The following is a 22,106-nucleotide window of genomic DNA, read 5'->3' as shown; positions in this document are numbered from 1 at the left end:
GGGGACCTGCGTTAGCATTACGGACAGTCCCTTTAAACCTTGCTCAGCGCCCCGGGAGACTGGCCTGGCCAAAGCCAGTGGGGCCTGTGGGCAGAGACCGCCTGAGCTTACAGCTCTTTACGGGCAGGAGTGACAGAGGAACATGCCCAGTCCGGCCCGCACAGCCAGCAGATGGATCCGCCACTCACCGTGGCGTGGCAGTGGCCTGGGTCTTCCGGCTTCCAGAGAGGTCCCGCCTGGCAGCAGTCACCCTCACCCCTGGGCCACCCAGGCAGCCTCGGGAGGGACAGGAAATGAGAGCAGGCAGCGCGGAGGGTCCCGGAGAGCGCGGGATGACGGATACGGATGGGGATGCTGCTGGCGGAGCATGAAGATTTGCGTCCCTCATGTCGTCATGTCTCACGGGAGGTCTACGCGCCCTCCAGTCTCTCTCCACGTTGTGTTTGCTTTGGGGTGCTCTGCTCTAAATCTTCATCCGAGTGTCCCCCCTTCCCTTTCTCTGGCGTTTTCCTGACTTGCCCACCTCCTCACATTTTCCCTGCTTGTTTTCTTTGTTTTGTGTGTCACTCTTGTAACCAGCAGAGAGTCGGTATTTTCAAACTGGTTCTAACGGTGCAGTTTTTGTAGGGAACTCTCTATTTTTTAAATCTCCTGGGTCCATGTTTCACTCTTTTGTGCTTCTCTTCTGTTTCGAAAGAGTGTCTCTAGATTCTATTATCTTGTGTTAAATAAATAAACAATCCAAAGCACAACATTCATAGAGTCTTACGGTTGGCCAACCTTCCTTGGCCCAAATTTTGAATTTTTTGTAAACTTGGGACTTTAGACACTACCGATAACTATCAAATTTCTGTCCTTGATAGTATTACCCCACAAGCAAGAGAAGTTGTCTGAATTACTACAGGGAGGACAAGAGGGGTTAGCCCCCTGCCGACTGATGGAGGGCGGGAATGAAGCCATGTGATGCTAGGTCCATACCAGGTAGGAGGGACTCAGGATGCTGGCGTGCTGGTGGGAATCTCAGTTGTGCATATTTGTCTGTAATTGTATGAAGGGTAAATTCAAGCGAATGTGATCAAATAATACGTCAGACCGTGTTGGATTTGTTTATTTACTCTTTCGGTCCCTCACCTTCGGCAGACAGAAGTCGTCTCCCATGAACACACATCGAGGAGATTTTGTCTGTGTTTCCCATCGCATAGTCACTGCTGTTCATATGCTCCAAGTTGAGGGGGGCTGGCAGCTAAAATTTTACACTGCCCTTCTCTTATCCAGAAGACCTGGAGGGAAAAAGAAATGTGGGAAATCCCAGCAGGACACCTTGATCCCTGTCAGCTTTCTTGTCTGTGGATGAAATGGCTCTTCTAGGGGTTAACTTTAAAAAAAATATATGTTTTTATGGATTTTTTTTTAGAGAGAGAGGAAGAGACAGAGAGATAGAAACATTGATGTGAGAGAGAAACATTCATCGGCCGCCTCCTGCACGCCCCCTACTGGGGATCGAGCCCTCAACCCGGGCATGTGCCCTGAGGGGAATCGAACCGGGACCTCTCAGTCCACGGGATGGTGCTCCATCCACTGAGCCCCAGCAGCCGGGCTAGAGGTTAACATTTTTGCTTTTCTGTTTTTGTTTTTGTTTAATTCCGTGTCTGCTCTGTTCACCGTGCATGGAAAAAGCAGAGAGTGCTCCGCTTACGCGGCTCCGGAGCCTCGAATTGCAGGGTCTCGTCTGGACTCCACCAGGTGATGTCTGCTCAGCCCATGCACAGGTGGCTGCAAGGGAACCCATGGTCTCCAAGTTCCAAATACATTGCTCATCACACGCGAGCAAGCGATAATCGTTAGCCATTATTTTCACTTTGTGGTTCGCATGCTTCTCTCAGAAACCCCCCCTGCTTTTTGCCCGTGAGTGTGACTGTTTCCAGAGTGGACATTGGGACTGTCCCTGGGACCTGCACTGGCCGGAGAAGTGGAGGCCAGCAGGTGGCCATCATAGTGAGACTGGTCTGCAGTGGGGGGTGTGGGTGCTAATGCATGCAGTTTATCCTAAGAGCCAGTATTGATTAAAAAGTAACAGATTATGCAAAAAAATCATTTGAAAAAGCCAGAATCTTATTAGTAGAATATAAAAATGGTGCCAAAGACATAAATTATTTTGACTTTTGGCGGTCTTTCAATTTCGTCAGCAAGAGATAACTCACATAGAGATAATGTGGTGAAAAATAACATTCCTAATTATGTGACTAATAGCAACTCGTACGAGAAAGTTTTACTTTATTATTGATTTACTTATTTATTTTTTTATTCTCACCCGAGGATATTTTTTTCATTGATTTTCGAATAGAGTGGAAACGAGGGAGGGAGAGAGAGAGAGAGAGACATTGATGTGAGAGAGACACATCGATGGGCTGCCTCCCACATGACTAACAGAGTCTGGGGACCAAACCTGCAACCCAGGCAAGTGCCCTAGGCTGGGAATCAAACCCCCGACCCTTTGGTCTGCAGACTGACACTCTAACCACTGAGCCAAACCAGCCAGGGCAAGAGAAAGTTTTAAAAGTATGATTTGGGGTTGTATCCTTGGCTTATACTGCAAAGATGTATTTATTTTCACTTGCATTAGAGTGAAGTTGAAAAAAAAAAACCAACAACAATTGAAGATACCAATTTTAGAATGATCATGTTATAATGAATAGTGCAAGATTTTGAATTAGACAAACTAAAGAGAAATAAATACCTTTAAAATATTTTGGTATCAACAAACACAAATCCTTACAGTTGGCTTCAGGAAAAAATAATACAGTAAATGAATAAAACAGCATCCACTCATTAATTTCAGGAAAATACCTTCTCTGATAATGCCAGTGTTACACTAGCTATGGAGAATATGAGTCATGTTCATGCCCCATGGATTTCAGTGTAACCCAAGACATTGCAATGGAATATTGGTACTGCCTGTGTCTACTGGGGTAAACAGGAAAGGAGACATTGCAACAAAATATTGATACTACCTGTGTCTACTGGGGTAAACAGGAAGGAGAGTGGAGGGATTCATGATGTCAGGGAGGGGCCATCAGAGCAACAAGCCCATTTCGGAGCATCCTTTTATTGACCGGATGCTACCTAACTTTCCTCCTGGTCTCGACAGTTATAATTCTGCTGATGAAAACAGGGAAGGACTAATGTTGATACGACTATTTGCATTCAGAAATTACTGTTGGCCTCGGCCAGGTGGCTCAGTTGGTAATAGGGTTGTGCCGATGAACCAAGGTAGAGAGTTCAGTCCCTAGTCAGGGCACATAGAAGAAGCAACCAGTGAATGCATAAATAAGTGGAACAATGACTTGATATGTCTCTCTGTCTCAAAAAATTTTAAAAAGAAATAAACGCTTATTTGTTTATTGAGGATAGTTATAATTATTGATCATTATTGAGCATTGGATGCACATTTTTAAATGTATGAGCACATCCATAATTGACATTTTAAAATATATGACTATTTTTAGCATACAAATGTTTAAAAAAAAACCTATTCTATCTCAGATACTCTTCTCCTCTCTACTATTTTAAAGTAAAATTTCTCAAATAAATGACTTGCTTTTCATCTCTAAATTCTCTCCTCTCATTTTTAGTCTTTAATCCAATTCAGTGACTCCTTTGCCTCTTTATTCTACTGTAAATGCCAAGGTCGGCGACGACTCCACATTGCCACGTCCACTCAGGTTGCTCAACGAATTTGCCGCCTTGGAACCAGGGGGTCGTCGCCATCTTCCATGGGAAGCTGCAGTCCCTGGGTTTCCTTCCTCCCTACCTCACTGGCTGCGCCTTCCCCTCCCCGTTCCCCTTCCTCCTGTCCTGGCCCCTCGCACATGCTTCCCTGCTGTGTCTGTGTCTGTGTCTGTGCCCCTGCTTGGCGCTCACGCTGTCTCTGTCCTCACGTGGGCACCCAGGCAGGACACGTGTCTGCTGGACCTGCATGCATGCAGGCAGCTGCGTGTCTGATTGTCTCCAGACGTCCCAGGCACGAATCTCTGTGATTCTTTCCTTTCAAGCACTGTTACATTTCCAGGTCTAGTTGAGGTCTAGTATTAAAGGGAATTGACAATGACAATGATGGTAGTAATAATGGTGGTGGTGGTTGTGATGATGATGGTGATGATAATGATTGCTTTCTTTCTCTGTATAGATATAGATATAGATATAGACATAGACATAGATATAGATATAGATATAGATATAGATATAGATACAGATATAGATACAGATATAGAGATATAGATATAGAGATATAGTTTAAGTTTTCTAAGAGTATACAGCCACAAAGTTATAGAGAAAGGTTTTTTTACCCAAATTTACATGATTTTGAAGTTATTCTGAAATCACTTTCACTGAGTCACTACTACTTTTTGCTTTTCTCCAATATTAGGTTTACCCTCCAATACCATTCTAAAAAAATGAATGGTGCTCTCTTTGGCCTGCACACATTTAAACCTCGCCCAAGTCCTGTTTGTCGTAGTAACTTCCTTAGCACATTGGAGTAGCAGCAACTTGATGGTTTTCCTTTCTCTGTCACGTCCAGAAGAACAGGTCTGCCCTTCTGTCACACCATTTACTCCACCGCAGCATAGGGACAGACTCTCGGGGGCTGGAGGCATTCGTGCCATTAATAAGGGTGCCGTAGCGTGAGTATGAACTCGAGCTTTGCAATTAGACGGTTTTGTGTCTGAAGCTCGAGGCATGCTGTAGGAGTGGTGGTAATTTTGACAAGGTGTGCAAATAATCGATCTCAGTCTCAATTTCGGTAGGATTGTTGTTTGTACACACGGATGTCATCAACATCGAGCCCCAAGCAGACTCTCAGTGTATTATAAGTCTATCAAAATCACGAGCCATTGTGGAGAGCCTCGTTGTCTCAGCCATTTGTGACATACTTGCACTGAATGGGTAATCACGGGGGCACGGCGCCTGCAAACCTCTTTTCATTTCTTTCTGATCTTCTCCTAAATTTACCCATCTGCTGGCATACTCGAATATGTGTCGCACGCTCGCGGATTCAAAGAGGGATTTTAGGATTCAAAAAGGGATCTAAAAGATAAACACTCTCATGTCAGAAAAGACGCGGGCAGAGGGACTGAGCTGGGGAATGTGTTCCAGTCGCGCCGAGGGCCCAGGTGCCGGGAGGGGCCGCCTGCACCCCGCTCACAGCTGCTCACGGGCCCTCATCCTCCCCACACTCAGCCACGAGGAGGCTCGAGACCAGGCACCACCGGTAGGCCACCCCACAAGGCGTGTAACTGCAGCGACAAACAGTCACCCCTGTTTACAGTAATATTTTTATTCAATTTATCTTCACAATCTAAGAAAGTATTTAATTTCCTTTAATGAGATTAGCCACCCCTGCCTTTATTACAACATAGGACATAATTACCCTGCTTTAACTTAATTTATAGACCTCATTAACACCCTTGCCTTCTCACTGTGGTTACAAATCTCCGAAGAACTGAGAAGCGTCTGAGCAGCGGGAGATTGGTGGTGATTCATCGCCCACCCGGACTGTCGTCAGAGTCGCTGATTTATGGACGCGGACCTCCCTCAGGTGAGCAGCATTTGGGGAGAAATGTGCGGCTTCTGGGGACACGTGCTCCCTGCTCTCGCTGTTCAGTGTGGAGCCTGTTGCTTCCTGAACAGAAGCCAGAGGGAACCCCAGGGGGACACGACCTCTGCACCCACCAGCTTCAGAACGTCCCCGCTGCCACCAGGGAAGGCCCGCATCCAGCTACGGAAAGTGGGCAGCGAGGGCAAGTCTTGGCTGTTCCAGCTGGGGCTCACTTCCCTCCCCCCGGGGACACCCACTCATGATGTGTGCCGTCCAGCAGTGACGAGCAGCAATGCTGGTTCTCACTCTTTCTTTTTTTTAATCCCTCCCCACCCCGAGGATTTTTCGATATTTTGTTCAGATAGAGTGGGAGGGAGAGAGAGAGAGAAACATTGATGAGAAAGGGACACATCTAGTGGTTTCCACCCACATGATCCAACCAGGGCCGGGGACAAACTGCAACCGAAGTACGTGCCCTTAGCGGGAACCGAACCCGGGTCTCCCCAGACCGCAGGCCGACGCTCTAACTGCTGAGCCAGACCGGCCAGAGCTGGTTCTCACTCTCTGACGGAAGGTCACGTCTGCGAATTTCCCCAGCGGCAGCGCTGGTTCGGTAGAGGGGTCGTAGCCAGAGGGTCGCCCTGGGAGGCCCAGCCCGGCAGACCCAGGAGCAGGGACCGTGGCTCTCGGGGCTCATGCCGTCCCTGAGGTGCCGGGTGGCAGCCGCCGCCCAGACGTGCAGTCAGAGTCCGGCTCACCGCCTTTTCCGGGCTGCGACAGTGTGGGCTCTGTCGGTGCGGACGGGAAGGATCCCCAGTGAGAACTGACTCCTGCCATCAGGGCATCTCGGGGGACAGAGTGGCAGGCCGGAGTCCTTCAGATGCCGGGGAGCCATGTGCCATCTGGTCTGCGGACCCTCGAGGATGCCCACGTCACTGCCCAGCTCTCGTGACAGACAGGTGTCTTCAGAAAAAGATGCACCGGAGGTTGGGCGTCAGCAAGCCCCAGCGTGGTGCAGACTTTCTCTCTCGTATTTTGCATGTGTGACTCAGCCAATGGCAGCGGACGGGGTCCTCAGCCACCAGACCTGCCTGGGCCCGACTGGCCCCAGAGGCCTGAGCAGGTGCCCGTACAGCCGAGTGACCCCAGAGGAACCAAGGTTCCCAGAACTCCGCAGCAGGTGCTGCCGTTCCTGAGCGGAGCCTTAGGGGATGAGAGGTCCATGGGGGGGAGGGGGGAGAGGGAGCTGGTGCCTAGGCCGCATCCTCCGGATGCCCGGGCCCACCGCCGGAACCCTGCCCCGTGGAACCACTGCTCCCTCCCGCCTCCCGGGGCCTTTCCCTGGACGGCTCAGCCCCGAGACTGTCCCAGCAGACTCTGAAGGAGTCTGGAGACATGCAGAACCGCTCCTCCCCTTCTCCCCATTTCTCCCGGTCTTATCAGGGAGGCAGACTGGCTTTCTTCTCTTCTGGTCAGGGGGCCTCAGGAATAAAAAGTGCTTCCAAAAGCTTTCTCTGGGAAAACCACTTGCTTCAGAATCGGGCCTCTCTGTCGGTGACCATGTGATGGGCAAAGGATCCGCCGCTTTTGCTCCTTAAGGTCTGTTCCTGGAACTCAGTCCACTCCAGCCCCGTGGCCTGGGTGGGGGCTCCAGTGCACCCCGCCATTGCTGTTCACTGTGACCTCGGCTGGGGGCTCCAGTGCACCCCGGCATTGCTGTTCACTGTGACCTCGGCTGGGGGCTCCAGTGCACCCCGGCATTGCTGTTCACCGTGGCCTCGGCTGGGGGGCTCCAGTGCACCCCGCCATTGCTGTTCACTGTGGCCTGGGCGGGGGCTCCAGTGCACCCCGCCATTGCTGTTCACCATGGCCTGGGCTGGGGCTCCAGTGCACCCCGCCATTGCTGTTGCCTTGATAAATTAAGGAAAAGAGTTGGAGATGTTTAATTAATGACTTTTTATTAGTTGTGCAGATGGCCAAAGTTCAGAGAGAGAGAGGAGACTCTTGCTGTCATAATCCCTTCATTCTCCTGCCCGAGAACAGGGCCGTGAAGGAGGCTGCGGGGTGTTGCTGATTAAGAAGGAATCTCCGCCCACCAGGCCGAGAGGTCGGCTCCTGACACTCCTAGAAGCTTTGTACCTTGTTTCCAAAGCTTTTTACAAATCATCATACAAGAGAAATGAGCTCAGAGGCACTTAAAGCCTTTTCTACACCCACTTTTCCAATAAATCTCAAGCCCATCTTTCATTTTGATCACAGAAATGCGAATTTTCTGACAGGCACACTACAGCATGACTAAGCGCAAATGGAGAACAGCACATTTACTCGAGTGGAAAGGATAATGCAATGAGACGCAATGGAATTCTCTCCGCTCCAGCTTCCAAACCGCACACGCGTCTACATCATCGGCTGATGATCAGGAACTGGTGCTCACACAGGCTATTGTAAATGATTAAACCAGTTAGGAAAAAAAATATGTTTACACACTACAGGTAATTGGATGCGCTTGTTTCTACTTAAATCTGTTTTCCTGTAACTTTGATTCATGAGAAACTTCGATTTGATGGTAGCAAAACAATCCCAAACTAATCAGGACTATAAGTTCTAATTTGTGTTGGACCGGATTTCATTACAGGTACAGAGATGGAGATGCGTGGTCTGGTCTCTCCGCCCCGTGGTGTATGCAGAATGGTTGCTAGGCAGCCATTCCGGTTTGCAGAGACAAGGATTTCTTTATCGACAGGCGTCTTCCACACTGCCTGGTCCTCTGTGTTTCTGTTGGAGATTCTGAGGTGGGATAGGACTTGTGTGGTACATGGGGAGTGCGTGCCCACCCTCCTTGGGTGGGTCATTGTGCTGTGCAAAGGGTCAGTGCAAGTGGGCATCCCTCAAAGAGATGGTTACTGAAACAATTATTTCCTGGAGAAGCCACCCTGATAATAACTAAGAGGCTTAAAAGCTGCATTGTAAATGTTTTAATTGAATTTCATTTTATCAAAGCAATACATGTGCAACAGCTTAACAAGTGAGAATGTAAACTAAGTGGATTATAACCAGAGGTTCTCTGCTGCACTCCACCCCCATGCTGCATTTTCCAAAAGCAGACGTTTTTATTGTTTAAGTTGTTCAGTCTCCATCACTCTAATTGATATAGGCGCATTTCTGCCTCTGGGGTCGTTAGTTTTAGATTCTGTCTCCTGACACCTACGGGTAGCTGCGCATTTGGCCGTCTTATATCGCCAACATTTTTATCGCCCCCCCTTTCTGCTGTTATGCTTGTGTAGGCAAACGGGGTAAAAGCAATAGGCAGTGTTTTATATTATTGGAAATTATGATTATGTCACAAGAGGGTCACACCTTTTCTTTCAGTGTGTACTAAAGTGAAGTATATCTGCCTATTTGTTTTTTGTTTGGATTTCTTGGACATATTTCTACCTCTTCCAACATCTCCTATTATCCATTCACTGTTATTTTCCAAAAATTAAGCAATTTCAGGAAGCGGTGAATTCTGCATTTCCTTTGGCGGTCTTACTCCTGAGACCCGTCTTCTCCTGCGCCCTCTGTACCTCTCCATTCTCCTCGCTGCCATCAAGTCACACGTCTTGTCTCCCGGACGGCGAGGTGTAGCCCTGCTCGGTTTGCTCCGTTGTTGGGTGGAGCGGACCCTCAACAGTGTCATCGAGTTTAAAGATCGTCCAAGGACAGAGGTGGTGGCAATGACAACTCTCATCCTTTCTTTGCACTGAGCTGCTCCCAACCGAACCAGTGCGCTCTCTGCCTGGTGCTCAGCGGTCCCCGTACGCCCCTTCTGCCTCCTGCCCTGGACATTCGCTCTGTCTCTCTCCTGCGTGGAGTCTCCCACTTCCCGCGCGTAGCATGGCGTTCTCTTTCCCGGCGTGTCCCTCCTTTGGGGGCCAGCATCTCCAGCAGCTCCCCGGGAAGGAAGCAGGGGTGGGGACGGTCAGAACGCTCCCGCGCGGGACGACACCCTGCGCTCTGCTGGGTGTCCGCACCGAAGGCAGGTCGGTTGCCTGCCCGTTTCTGGGAGCATCAGAGGGCGGCTGCATTCTGCGCCCCGAGCCTTTTACTGATTTGATCTCTGTCTCTCTCGAAGTGTTAACATCTTCAATGTCAGAGCTCGGAGATGCTGCCCTGCTCTACAGTGTATCCGGTCTCTTCAATGTTGGTAGTCCTCGTCAGTCACAGCGGATGCCTGAGCTGGTTGATGCGGGGTATGGCATCTGTGTCGTTATCTCCCGGTGCATGTGAACAGAAGCAGGTTCAGAAATACTTGGTCTGGGAAAATTGTAAAGTAAACCAGAATTTTTAAAATTTTATTTTTAGACAGAGAGGAAGAGAGAGAGAGATTAGAAACATCCATGTGAGAAAGATACATCCATCGGCGGCCTCCTGCACGCCCCCTACTGAGGATCGCAGCCCGGGCCTGTGCCCTGAGGGGGGCCCCTCAGTCCATGGGGCCTACGCTCGATCCACGCAGCCGCACCGCTGGGCCCGGTTCCCTTTTATATTGCTCCACATCATGATATAATTTCTTGGTCTAGATTTTGTTTCAGAAGCAGCTGAGAGGATGCTCGCGGAAGTATTTTTGGAACGAGGGCTTCCGAGGCTCAGCGATGTCTCCGCACCGGAGGCCCCCGGGAGCCCTACACTGCGTTCCTCTTGCAGCCTTTTCCTCAGGGAAAAGAACCATCACGTCCCCTCCAGTTCATGTTCCCACCTTTAGGCTCTGATCCAAGAACAACACGATGGTTTCCGGCATTCAGTGTCCTTTCTTTTAACGAGAATCAATAAGGGTTCATTAATTGTCTACTGTACCCCTGCAGACCCGTGCGACCATCAGGTTATAGCTGTTATCTCGATAGTTTGTAATTGTGCAAAAGTGGCTCACAGTGTCACTTTTCTTAAAAAGTCGCTGTCACCATAGTGACACAAAATAAACAAGGGCAAAGCTCATTTTGCGCCTGGTTCTGCTGATTTCAAGGCCTGTCCTTTCTTTTTACCGTCATTTTTGACTTACCTTCTAGAAAAGTATACATTAAGGTGATATGTGGTCAAATCACAGAACAGAGGCAATGAGGGGTTGTTTACCAAGTTTAGAAATGATATATATTTTGTTTTATTTTTAATCCTCACCCAAGGATATTATTCTATTCATCCTCAGGTTGAATGGGAGGGAAAGAGAGAGGAAGACAGGGAGAGAGAGGGAGAAACATCGACATCAGAGGGACACATCGACGGCCCACCTCTGGCCTGACCCGACCAGGGCGGGGGACCAACTGCAACCGAGGCACGTGCCCTTGACCGGAATCAAAGCTGTGACTCTCTGGTCCACAGGCCGACGCTCTAAGCGCTGAGCCAAACCAGCCAGGGTGAAATGATGCACATTTAAAGTCCTAGTTTCTATGTCCGGTGATACATCTAGGTTCTACATTCTGTTAGGAGAGGTTCCCCAGGTCCACAGGACTGAGTTTCACATGGACAACCGGACGGCCACCGTTTCTGCCCCTGACCTCTGGTCTCACGTCAGCATTGGGGGTGTTTGTAGAACCGTGGCAAGATGTCTACTTAAAAAAAAATGCTGAAAATTTTAAAAGCACTGCTTAAAAACAGTACCTCTTGCCCTAAGCCTAGACTGCAGGGCACTTAGCTCCGGAGAGCTTCCGTGGTTCTGAGGTTGAGACCACGGCCTTGCGTGCACCAGGGCAGCCCCTTCGGGGGGGGGGGGGGGCGGGGTATATCAGTCCTCATTTCTGTCCCGAGGGCAGAGCTGAAGGGGTCGTCTGCTGACGGGAATGGCGCTCATTACTATTCTCACCTGCTTTGCAAGAGAAAAAGAGCTTGTTATAAAAATAAGTCAGTCCAGTGCTGAATGAGTGTGCTTGGAAATATGCCCGCGGACAAGAAGTCACCTATGAGAGACAGAAAACGTGCAACTGCACAGGCTGGGTGCGGCTACTCTGCGTTCCACCCGGACCTCCGGCGGGGAGACACGCTGAGCCTCGGAAGCTCTCATTGCAAAATACTTCCACGAGAACCCTCTCAGCTGCTTCTAAAACAAAATCTAGACCAAGAAACGAAATCACGATATAGAGCTATATAAAAGGAAACTGGGCCCAGCCGATGTGGCGGAGGGGATGGAGCGGCGTCCCGTGGACTGAGAGGTCCTGGTTTGACTCCTGGTCCGGGCGCACGCCCAGGCTGCAGGCTCCATGATCCCCAGCAGAGGGCGTGCAGGAGGCAGCGGATGGATGTTTCTCTCTCACACCAATGTTTCTCTCTCTCTTTTCTCTATAAACACACATTTTAAAAACATGAATAAATAAATAAAAGGAAACTAGGAACCACTTTATCAACTGAGAGTTTTAAATGTGAGGATGGGCTTAGAGTTAGATGTCTAATGATAAGGAGAGAGAATTAATTCCTCCTTCAGAACCCTAGACTTTGAGACTAAAGGAACAGAAAAGATCCGTTTAATAGCAGTTATATATTTTGCATACAAGATGCCTGTAAAATACTAAAGGAGTGTTCAGGTGTATGCCGTATAGTTGTATTATGTTGGGTAGAATATGGCTCTTTTACTGTCTTTATTTGCACATTAAGTGTGTTTTAAGGAGATGTGTATGCGTACCCAGTTACAAAGCGTGGACTTGTGATGGTTCATTTTATATGTCAACTTGGAGGGTGGCTTTGAATGAGATTGATGTTTAAATTGGTAAGCTCTGAGCAAACGGATTGACCTTCATGAGGTGTGTGGGCCTCACCCAATCAGTTGAAAGTCTGAACTGAACGAAAAGACCGGCCTCCCCACGCAAGATGGATCCCCCAGCAGACTGCGTCAGACGTCACCTGCACTGGAATCTCTCCTGGGTCTGCAGCCTTGCAGCTCATGGTGCAGGTTTGGGCTGGTCAGTCTCCATAATCTCAGGAGACAATTCCTTACGAACAACCCCTCTGCACACCCCGCTGTTCTTTTCCACTGCAAGTATTCCACATCGCGGGAAGCATCGGTCCCCCTACCTGCCCCCTACCCCACGCCTTCTGCGGGTCCCAGATGCAGTGCAGGTCACCAGAGGGTGTCCTCCCTGACCTGGCTCACACCACACGGGAAGCCCACCTCCTCCCTCGTGTTCAGCGTCCAGAGCACCCCATAGTCATGGCCGGCGATCACCGTCCCTGCCTCCTCTTGTTCCGTTTTCAAATCTTGGTCAGAGTGAAATTTCTGCAATGCGCACGTCCTGTTCTCCCTTGTTCAAGCATTTAAACCGCTTGCAGTTTTCCTCGGTCAGGGTCAGCTGCCAAACATGGCCCATGAGAGCCAGTGAGACAGGGCCGGCCCCGTAACCATGTTGTCATTCCTGAGCCACTGGCTCCTGACATTATTCCCGTTCCTGCAGTGCTCCATGCCTGGCTTTCCCTCGGCGATAGGTTGGCCCGGGCTCTCCAGGGAAACAGAGCCGACAGAACATGCGCAGACAGAGAGAGAAAGCTGGATGGTGAGGGGCTGGCTCACAGGGTTCTGGGGGCCGAGAAGCCCCACAGTCTGCGCTCTGCGACCCGAGGCTCAGGGAGGCCATGTGCAGGTTGTCTGAACGTGGAGGCCTGGAAGCCAGGGGGGGCGATGCTGGGAGCCCCGGTCTCAGTCCTGTCCGAAGGCTGGAGAACTGGAGGGCTGGCTTCCCCGAGAGGGGCCAGGGGGAGTCGCAGCTCATGTACAGACACATCTGCGCCCTTCCTCGGCTTCTGGGTGCTCTGCTCTCGGCCGACCGCTGTTGCCCACCTGCGCTGGCGGGGGCTTCCTTCCTCAGCCAACGTAGGTGTCCCCAGGAACACTCACAGACACACCCGAGCCGTCTCCCAGCTGGCTGGGCGGCCCTCAGCCCAGCCTACACTTGGAGTTTCCATCACTAGGAGAAACGTGGGCGTTCTCTCCGTCTGGCTCACCCCCTTTTTCTCCACACTTTCTAGGACCTTCTCCCAAACAACAGTCCTTCGGAATCCAGCCTCGACTGAGCCTGGCCAAGTGACCATCACACTTTACTGTGATTGGCTTCTTAATGTCTGTCTTTCACTAGACTTGTATTTTTTTCCTTATTGACTTTTAGAGAGAGAAGAAGAGACAAGGAGAGAGAGAGATGGAAACATCAATGAGAGAGAACATCGATCGGCCGCCTCCTGCACACCCCGCACTGGGATCGGGCCCACAACCTGGGCATGTGCCCTGACCTGCAATCAAACCTGCGACCTCTTGGTATATGGGTCAATACTCAGCCACTGAGCCAAACCTTCTGGGCCTTTCACTAGACTTTTAAACTTCAGGTCTATAGTGCGTGGCATTTAGATTGTGCTAAATAAAGTTGTGTGTGCTGAGTGAATGATGGCTGTGTTTCTCTCCAATTACAAGTAGCAAAAAAGACTACTATAATCAAATGAATGTCTCCCCTTTCCTGAAATACTCGGGGTGTAGGCTTTGGAAGACAGAGAGAAAACACTCAGTTTGGGATTCAGAAAATGGAAATTTACAGCACGTTGCGTAAGTTCTCAGGTCTGAGGCATCTTTTACTCGCATTAATGTGAGTAATTTTCAAATCAGCTCTTTCCCTTCTTGCTCTGCTGAGCATCATACTTAAGGAAAACAGGCTTTTTCTGTCTGGCTTTTGTTCTTTCAGTTTTTCCCCTCCAAGGAGATTTGGGACACATCCATCATGAATGCGTGTTTTTATATATTCCGGTGGTCAGTGATGAGCGTGTTTAAGGTAACATAAATCCATTTTGTGGGTATTTATGAGATGTGCTCTCAGAGTGTAGGATTCAGTGCAAGTCCTAAGGGTGACCTTCGGAGGCGAGCGTGGCGGGGGCCTGTCACCTGACGGAGGACGAGTTCTTTTTGAGTCTACTCTTTGTAGAATATCATAGGAACATCATCTAGAGTTATAACTCTTTCTATTTCACTCTCCCAAGACTCGTTATTTCCCTAGCTAGGGAAGGATTAAAGAACGTGGCATCTGCCCATCACTGACATCGACTACAGAATAAATTCTGGGGTGAAACTTTGCAATCACCTTGCTCAGGAACCGTAGTCGAAACTGGAGCTTAGCTACGGAGACGACACCGCCCTAAATCCCCACGTAAACGAGCGACAGGGATCTGCTCGCGGTGTCTGCTGTGAGGGTTGACCAGGTCTTCATGTGCATCGATGCAAAGTGACACATCTCTGTCTCCATGTCCTCACGCTGCTTGGAGGTTAAAAAAAAAAAAAATTCTTTCAAATGTATATAATCAGATTTTCACTGCTTTGACCCCTCACCACAGCGTGGTACATTCACTGTATTTTAATGTAGTGACCCCGAGTCATACGTGCAGAGATATTCATTATGAGATGCAAAGTCCAGAAATGAAAAATAAAGAACTGTGACCTTGCAGGAACACGATGCAAGCTTTAATGGTTCCAACTATTTCTATTTGTTTCAAGGTGATCACCTGAACGCCACTGACAGCAAGGTATAATTTACACGACCATTAAAAATAGAACCACACACTATGGTAGTTTTAATATAAAATCAATACAAATGCACCTGTTGTACAACAAATCTATCTGCTGGTCGCGGTGGTAACTGTTCTTACATGAGCCCACTCTCCTCTCTCTCAATTAACAGCTGTTGCTTCATAGAACTAAAGACAGTTTAACAAGCAACAAGGCGATCTGACAGGTGTATTACATGATCTGAAAAATACGTCTGATTGAACTGTTGAAGTTTCGTGCACAGATTCTTACATACGGTTGTGGGGAGACACAGAGACCACCCGGGGGTGTGGTGTATCCATGAGCAAAGCCTTTTCTTCTTTTCATCGTTGAGTTCGGCTTTCTGGTGTGATCCATTTTGTTTTTTGTTTGTTTGTTTGTTTTTTTATCCTCATCCAAGGACATTTTTTTCTTTTTTGCATTTATCTTCAGATAGAGCGGGAGGGAGAGAGGGCAGAAGAGAGAGAGAAACATCGATGTGAGAGAGACACATCGAGTGGCTGCCACCCACACAACCCCAACAGGGGCCGGGGACAAACTGCAACCGAGGTACGTGCCCTTAGCGGGAACCGAACCTGGGACTCTGTGGTCCGCGGGCCGACGCTCTAACGGCTGAGCCAAACCAGCCAGGGCGAGTGTGATCCATTTTGTATATTAATCTCTATTCAGATCTTAGGTGAAAGGCATATGATATATTAATACAAAAGTCATTCCATCTCAATGAAGACAGCAACACTGTTTAAAAAATAAAGAAACTGACAAGCAAGTATAAATTAGCATGGTAAAAAATGGAATGATTTTTTTTTTTTATACCATCCATTATTTTGGGTAAAGCACGGCTAATGTTTCCTCTCTATCAGAATGTCTGTCTGATCTGTGAAATCTATGACTGCCAAGCGCTTAGGAAGACGAGAAACAGGTAATCACCTGAGACTGGGTGGGAACTGCAGGGAGACTCCTGTCCTTGTCCTGCCACCTGCGGTCTCAGCAGGACATGTCCCCACCCTGGTCCTCGGCTATCTGATCTCTAAAAGGAGGACCTGCCCAGCCGGTGTGGCTCAGGGGCTGAGCGTTGACCCTGCACCAAGAGGTCGCCGGTTCGATTCCCAGTCAAGGCACATGCCCAGGTTGTGGGCCAATCCCCAGTGCGGGGCGTGCAGGAGGCGGCCAATCAATGTTCTCTCTCATCGATGTTTCCATCTCGCTCTCTCTCCCTTCCTCTCTCTATAAAGTCAATAAAAAAAAAAAAACATATTTAAAGTGAGGACCAGCCCATCCTATGGCATGGAGATCAGTGACGTAAGTCTCAGTACGGCCACACCTGTCAGTACGACTGTTGTTCGTGTTGTGCGTGAGCTGTGAGAGAGGCACGGCTGTCCATGCTGGTCAGCGGGAACTGTCCTTTCTCTAGGTCACCTTGTGAGGGTTCATGCTGAGTTTTGAGTGTCCTGGACTGAACTGTCCCTTCTTATTGTCCTGGTGAACTCTGCTCCTTCCAAGTCCATGGGACTCAGCTGGGAAACATTCGGTCCTAGCGTTTTTGTTTTTTTTTATCCTCACCGGAGGACATTTTTCATTTTTTTTTGTTCAGATAGAGTGGGAAGGAGAGAGAGAGAGAAACATCGATGTGAAAGGGACACATCGAGTGGCTGCTACCCGCACGACCAACCAGGGCCGGGGACAAACTGCAGCCGAGGTACGTGCCCTTAGCGGGAACCGAATCTGGGACTCTCTGGACCGCAGGCCGACGCTCCAACCGCTGAGCCAAACCGGCCAGGGCGGTCCTAGCGTTTTTTCAAGGGAGGATTTTGAGGTCCTAGTTCAGTTTTTTTTTTTTTTTAATTCTTTTTATTAATTTGTTTTTGTTACAGATGTTTCTCATTTTTACCCCATTGATACCCTCCTTCCCATCCCCCTGCCCCATCCCCAGCTTTGTTGTCTATGTCCATTGGTCATGCGTACATGCATGTAAGTTCTGTGGTTTATCTCTTCCCCCCCAACACCCCTTCTTCTCGGGTTTGTCAGTCTGTACCCCACCTCCATGTCTCTAGGTCAATTTTGTTCAGCAGTTTGTTTACTTCGCTATATTCCACAAATAAGTGAGATCCTGTGATATTTGTCTTTCTCTGCTTGGCTTGTTTCACTTAGCATGATACTCTCCAGGTCCCTCCAGGTTTTTAATAGTTTCTGGCTTCTAGGATGTTCTATTTATTATAGAAATCCTCCATTCAGACTAGGCTGTCAAATGTAAAGGCTTCTAATTTTTTTTTCTAAATTCTCACTGGAAGACATTTCTCCATCTATATGTGTGTGTGGGGGGGGACATCCACGTGAGAGGGACACATCGACTGAAAGACCCCAACCAGGGCCGGGGACAAACCAGGTCACATGCCCTTGACAGGAATCAAACCCACGACTCTTTAGTCCGAGGGCTGACACTCCCACCACTGAGCCAAAGCGGCCGGGGCTGTTGGCTTATAATTTTTTATTCAAAAAATCTCACCTGATGGATTAACTTCCCACTTTTATTTCTTTGTGGTTATTTTTAGCCCCCCCCCCCCACTGTCTCAATTCTTCATCACCCTCAATCTTGGTAGAGGTCTGTCTGTTTTATCAATCTGTGTTTGAAAACAGCTTTTAATTTAGTTTTTATATTTTATGACGAGTTTTTTAATTAGTCAAAACCATTTTTTCCTCTCACCAGCTATTTTGAAGTATGTTCTTATTTTTTAACCTTCTGAGACGGGTGCCGATTTCACCAGCACCTCCTGGGTCCTGGGCACCGCTGGTGCCTTCCCGTGGGCATCGTGCTCACCGGGTCCACAGGTCCGGGGCTATTCTGCTCCCATTTCTCTGGGTCAGGTACGATTTTATACCTTACATTTTATATCGTCATTTCCTCTTTAATCCATGCGTTATTATCGCGTGTGTTCATGTTTTCTCTGTATTTTAAGGATATTTTTTATTTATCCTTTCTTTAAGGAACTTCTAACTTAATTGTTTACAGAGCAATGAATATCAAATAGTTCACTTTGAGTCCTCTGAGCTTATTTCCCAGTGAGAAGTTGCATTTTGTAAATGTCACATGGGTGCCGGTTCTATCTATATTATTGTAATAAATCAAAACTCATTAATAGCATTATGCAAAGTAACTGTCTTTTAACTAAAGTTTAATCACCGGGAACTTTTAGTAATTTAGACATGTTGAGAACTCCCGATACGACAGTAAATTTGTCAGTTTAATTTGCTACTTGCATGTTGAGATATATATATATATATATACACATATACATATATATATTTTACACACACACATATATATATAATTTTACTTTTTAGATTCTTAGTGCATTTATCTAATAACCATGTCTTTGTCTTCAGCCTTTTTGATTAATATTAGTAATAATACAAACAGGATTGTGATACACCTGAGCTTCCTTGATGATTTTCTTTAAGCTGCTACTACACACACACACACACACAAAACAGTGCTTTGTTGTGTTTTTTTTTTTTTTACTTTCAGGTCCTTTTGAAAAACGTCCTATTGAAGTATAGTAGATACACAGTCAAGTTTAAGGCTTGAGCCACGTAGAGCGTGGACACGCCCGTGTAACCGCCATGCTCACCTGGGTGTCACCTGTCTCCACCCACCCCTGGGTTCACTAGCACTGTGGACCCAACACTGCAGTTTGCTGGCGATTGGCATTGACAGACGTGGGATCACAAACGTGTGCTCTTTTGTGTCTGGTGCATTTAATTCAGTGTCGTGTTTGTGAGCTTCCTCAGTACCGCCGATGTCCGTATCTGCACTGATGAACAGCGCTACGTTTGTGGAGTGTCCCTGCATTTACGTGTTTATCTGAAGGACAGTCTGGGGCTCATTAACCCCTGCTGCTCGGACATCCACGCTGGGCACCTTGTATTTCCCAGCCCCGAGGCAGTGAACCCCGAGGAACCGTTCTCTGTGGCTGTGACGTCCGGTCAGGAGACGGAATGCCAGGGCTGGGACCCCGTGAAGACAGCATGTGTTGTTTGGTGAACTTAGTTTTGGAATGTTTATGATGAGCAGGAACACCTAAGACCCAAAGCTCAGGGCAGGCCCAGCCAGTGTGGCTCAGAGGTTGAGCGTCGACCCTGCACCAGGAGGTCACCGGTTCGATTCCCGGTCAAGACACAGGCCCGGGTCGCAGGCCCGATCCCCAGTGTGGGGCATGCAGGAGGCGGCCAGTCGATGTTCTCTCTCATCGATGTTCCTGTCTCTCTTTCTCTCCCTTCCTCTCTCTGTAAAATCAATAAAGGAAAAGAAAAATTTTAAAAAGAAGCTCTGGGCAGGGCCCCTCTTGCTGAGTCAAAGGACCACGCAGGCCACAGGGCTGGCTGGACCCAGTGCTGAGTCACTGACGCTGTCCCCCTGAGTGTGGCCCGGCCTATCCAGGCGAGGCCCAGGAGAGCCACCTGGACAATGGAAATTTCCACAGCAGAGAGAGAGAGAGGGAGAGAGAGAGAGAGGGAGAGAGAGAAGGTCTTTCCAAGCAGTGCCCTTGATGGTCTTCCTGGAGCCCCCCGGCACCAGCATAAAGATGGTTACAGTTTAGCTCATCGCTTAAAATTACCAAAATTATGTGTTTTTCTTTTCAAAAGTGATTTCGCAGAGGGTACAAGTTGACATGGTACCACGATTAGAGAGATCCTGTGAGCTGCTTCCTGATTAAAGAAATCCATTTTTGGACCCTCAAAGGAATGTAATTATGCATATTTATGTAAATCGCATGCAAATCACCTTGTAAATAAAGTGTGCAAGGGATAGCGCGCTGCTCCCAAGCTGTGACTTGTCAGTCCAGGCTGCTTAGCGGAACAGGATGCCAGCGCCCGATGTAAACAAAAGCTGACAAACGGAATCCAAGCCTCGCCTCCCACATTTCTTTGGGAAATAATTGGATTTAGGCGCGAAGGCGGCGTGACTCTGGCTGACGAGACTGCAGCCTCTCCCTGGTTTCCCGAATACCGAGCAGGGCGGGTTGCTCTGGGCCCGGCTTTGGGATTGCCCCACGGGGTCTTCGAAGCCCCCTTCTGCCGGGCATTGGCCAGGCCAGCCCGGTCACCTCCTCGGACCTTCCTCGGGTCGCAGGGGTCAGTACGTGTCCATCCCCGGGGCAGCAGTTATTTGCATTCTGATCAATGCAACGTGTAAGAGTGGCTTGGGAACCAGAGCGGGGTGCACACTGGTGTAAGGCACGCGGACGTAGCTTTGCCTCTACGCTTCCTGCAAGGCACGGACACACAAGACAGGGGAACACGCCACTCGGGAAGGATCTGCAGGGACAGGGGGGAACACGGCCACTCGGGAAAGATCTGCAGGGACAGAGGGGAACACGACCACTCGGGAAAGATCTGCAGGGACAGAGGGGAACACAGCCACTCGGGAAGGATCTGCAGGGACAGAGGGGAACACAGTCACTCGGGAAGGATCTGCAGGGACAGGGGGGAACACGGCCACTCGGGAAGGATCTGCAGGGACAGAGGGGAACACGGCCACTCGGGAAAGATCTGCAGGGACAGGGGGGAACACGGCCACTCGGGAAGGATCTGCAAGGGACGGACGAGGTCTTCAGGAGAAAGTTCAAACTTGAAAGACTTGGAATATTTGGAGATCAATGCGTTGCTGTTGGTAATAAAGGGGTTGTTAAAGAGCTGTAACTAATGTGCACAGGAAAAGCGTGTATTGATTAACAATTCAGAATAAAAGATCGTTTTTAATTGTATGTTTTTATAAACATGTGCTTATTGAACCTCCTGTGGAGGGGAATTGGTTGGTTTCAGTCCTTCCATCCGGATGCCGCTGCTCTGAGGTCCCCTGGCGCGTGCCTGGCTGTGCCAGCATTCCCGCTGGGCACATGCCCAGGGCACACTTCTGGCACATGAGGTGTGCCTATATTCACCTGGAGAATGTAAACTAGCTTTTCAGTTCATGTTTCCCCCAGCAGTTCTGCTCCTTGCTTCATATGATGACCAGGACGCAGTACAGTTGGTCTTTCACTTGAGATCTTTTAAAGGTTTGTAATGGTAACTCTGCCTATTTTTTATTACTTATATATTTATTTACTTAAAAAAAAATTTTTTTTTTAATCCTTACCCGAGGACATTTTTTTTCATTTTTTGTTCAGATAGAGTGGGAGGGAGAGAGAGAGAAACATCGACATGAAAGGGACTCATCGAGTGGCCGCCACCCGCATGACCAACCAGGGCTGGGGACACACTGCAACCGAGGTACATGCCCTTAGCGGGAACCGAACCCGGGTCTCTCTGGACCGCAGGCCGACGCTCTAACCGCTGAGCCAAACCGGCCAGGGCATCTGCATATTTTGTAAACTTGAGTTTGCATTGTGTTTGTGAATGAACCTCGGTGACTTTGTGTATGTGTGCTGGCCTCTCAGTATTTCCTGTGTGACCCGTCTGCTGAGTCTCTTGCCAATCTCTCCTTCTAGACTGTCAGGCATTTTCCTCTAGAAAATCAACAGAAGGCTCATAACGTTTACCTTTTCGTTATGAGCCTTCTGTTGATTTTATATGTTGGGAGCACTTTGCCTGCTTTGTGGTTTACTTTTTTCACTCTTTTACTTGTACAATATTTTTATTTTACTTTATTATTACTATTTTTTTTTATCCTCACCCGAGGACATTTTTGCATTTATCTTCAGATAGCGCGGGAGGGAGAAACAGAGGGAGAGAGAGAGAGAAACATCCATGTGAGAGAGACACATCGACTGGCTGCCACCCACATGACCCCAACCGGGGCCGGGGACAAACTGCAACCGAGGTCCGTGCCCTTGGCGGGAATCAAACCAGCGACTCTCTCCGGTCCACGCGCTGACGCTCTAACCGCTGAGCCAAACCAGCCAGGGCTGTGTACAATATCGTTAATGACGAGAGATTATTAATTTTAATGGACTCCAAATATCCATCCTGTAT

Source organism: Molossus molossus, unplaced genomic scaffold (assembly GCF_014108415.1).
Source record: "Molossus molossus isolate mMolMol1 unplaced genomic scaffold, mMolMol1.p scaffold_m16_p_7, whole genome shotgun sequence".
In the NCBI taxonomy this organism is placed as follows: domain Eukaryota; kingdom Metazoa; phylum Chordata; class Mammalia; order Chiroptera; family Molossidae; genus Molossus; species Molossus molossus.
This window is presented reverse-complemented; position numbering follows the sequence as displayed.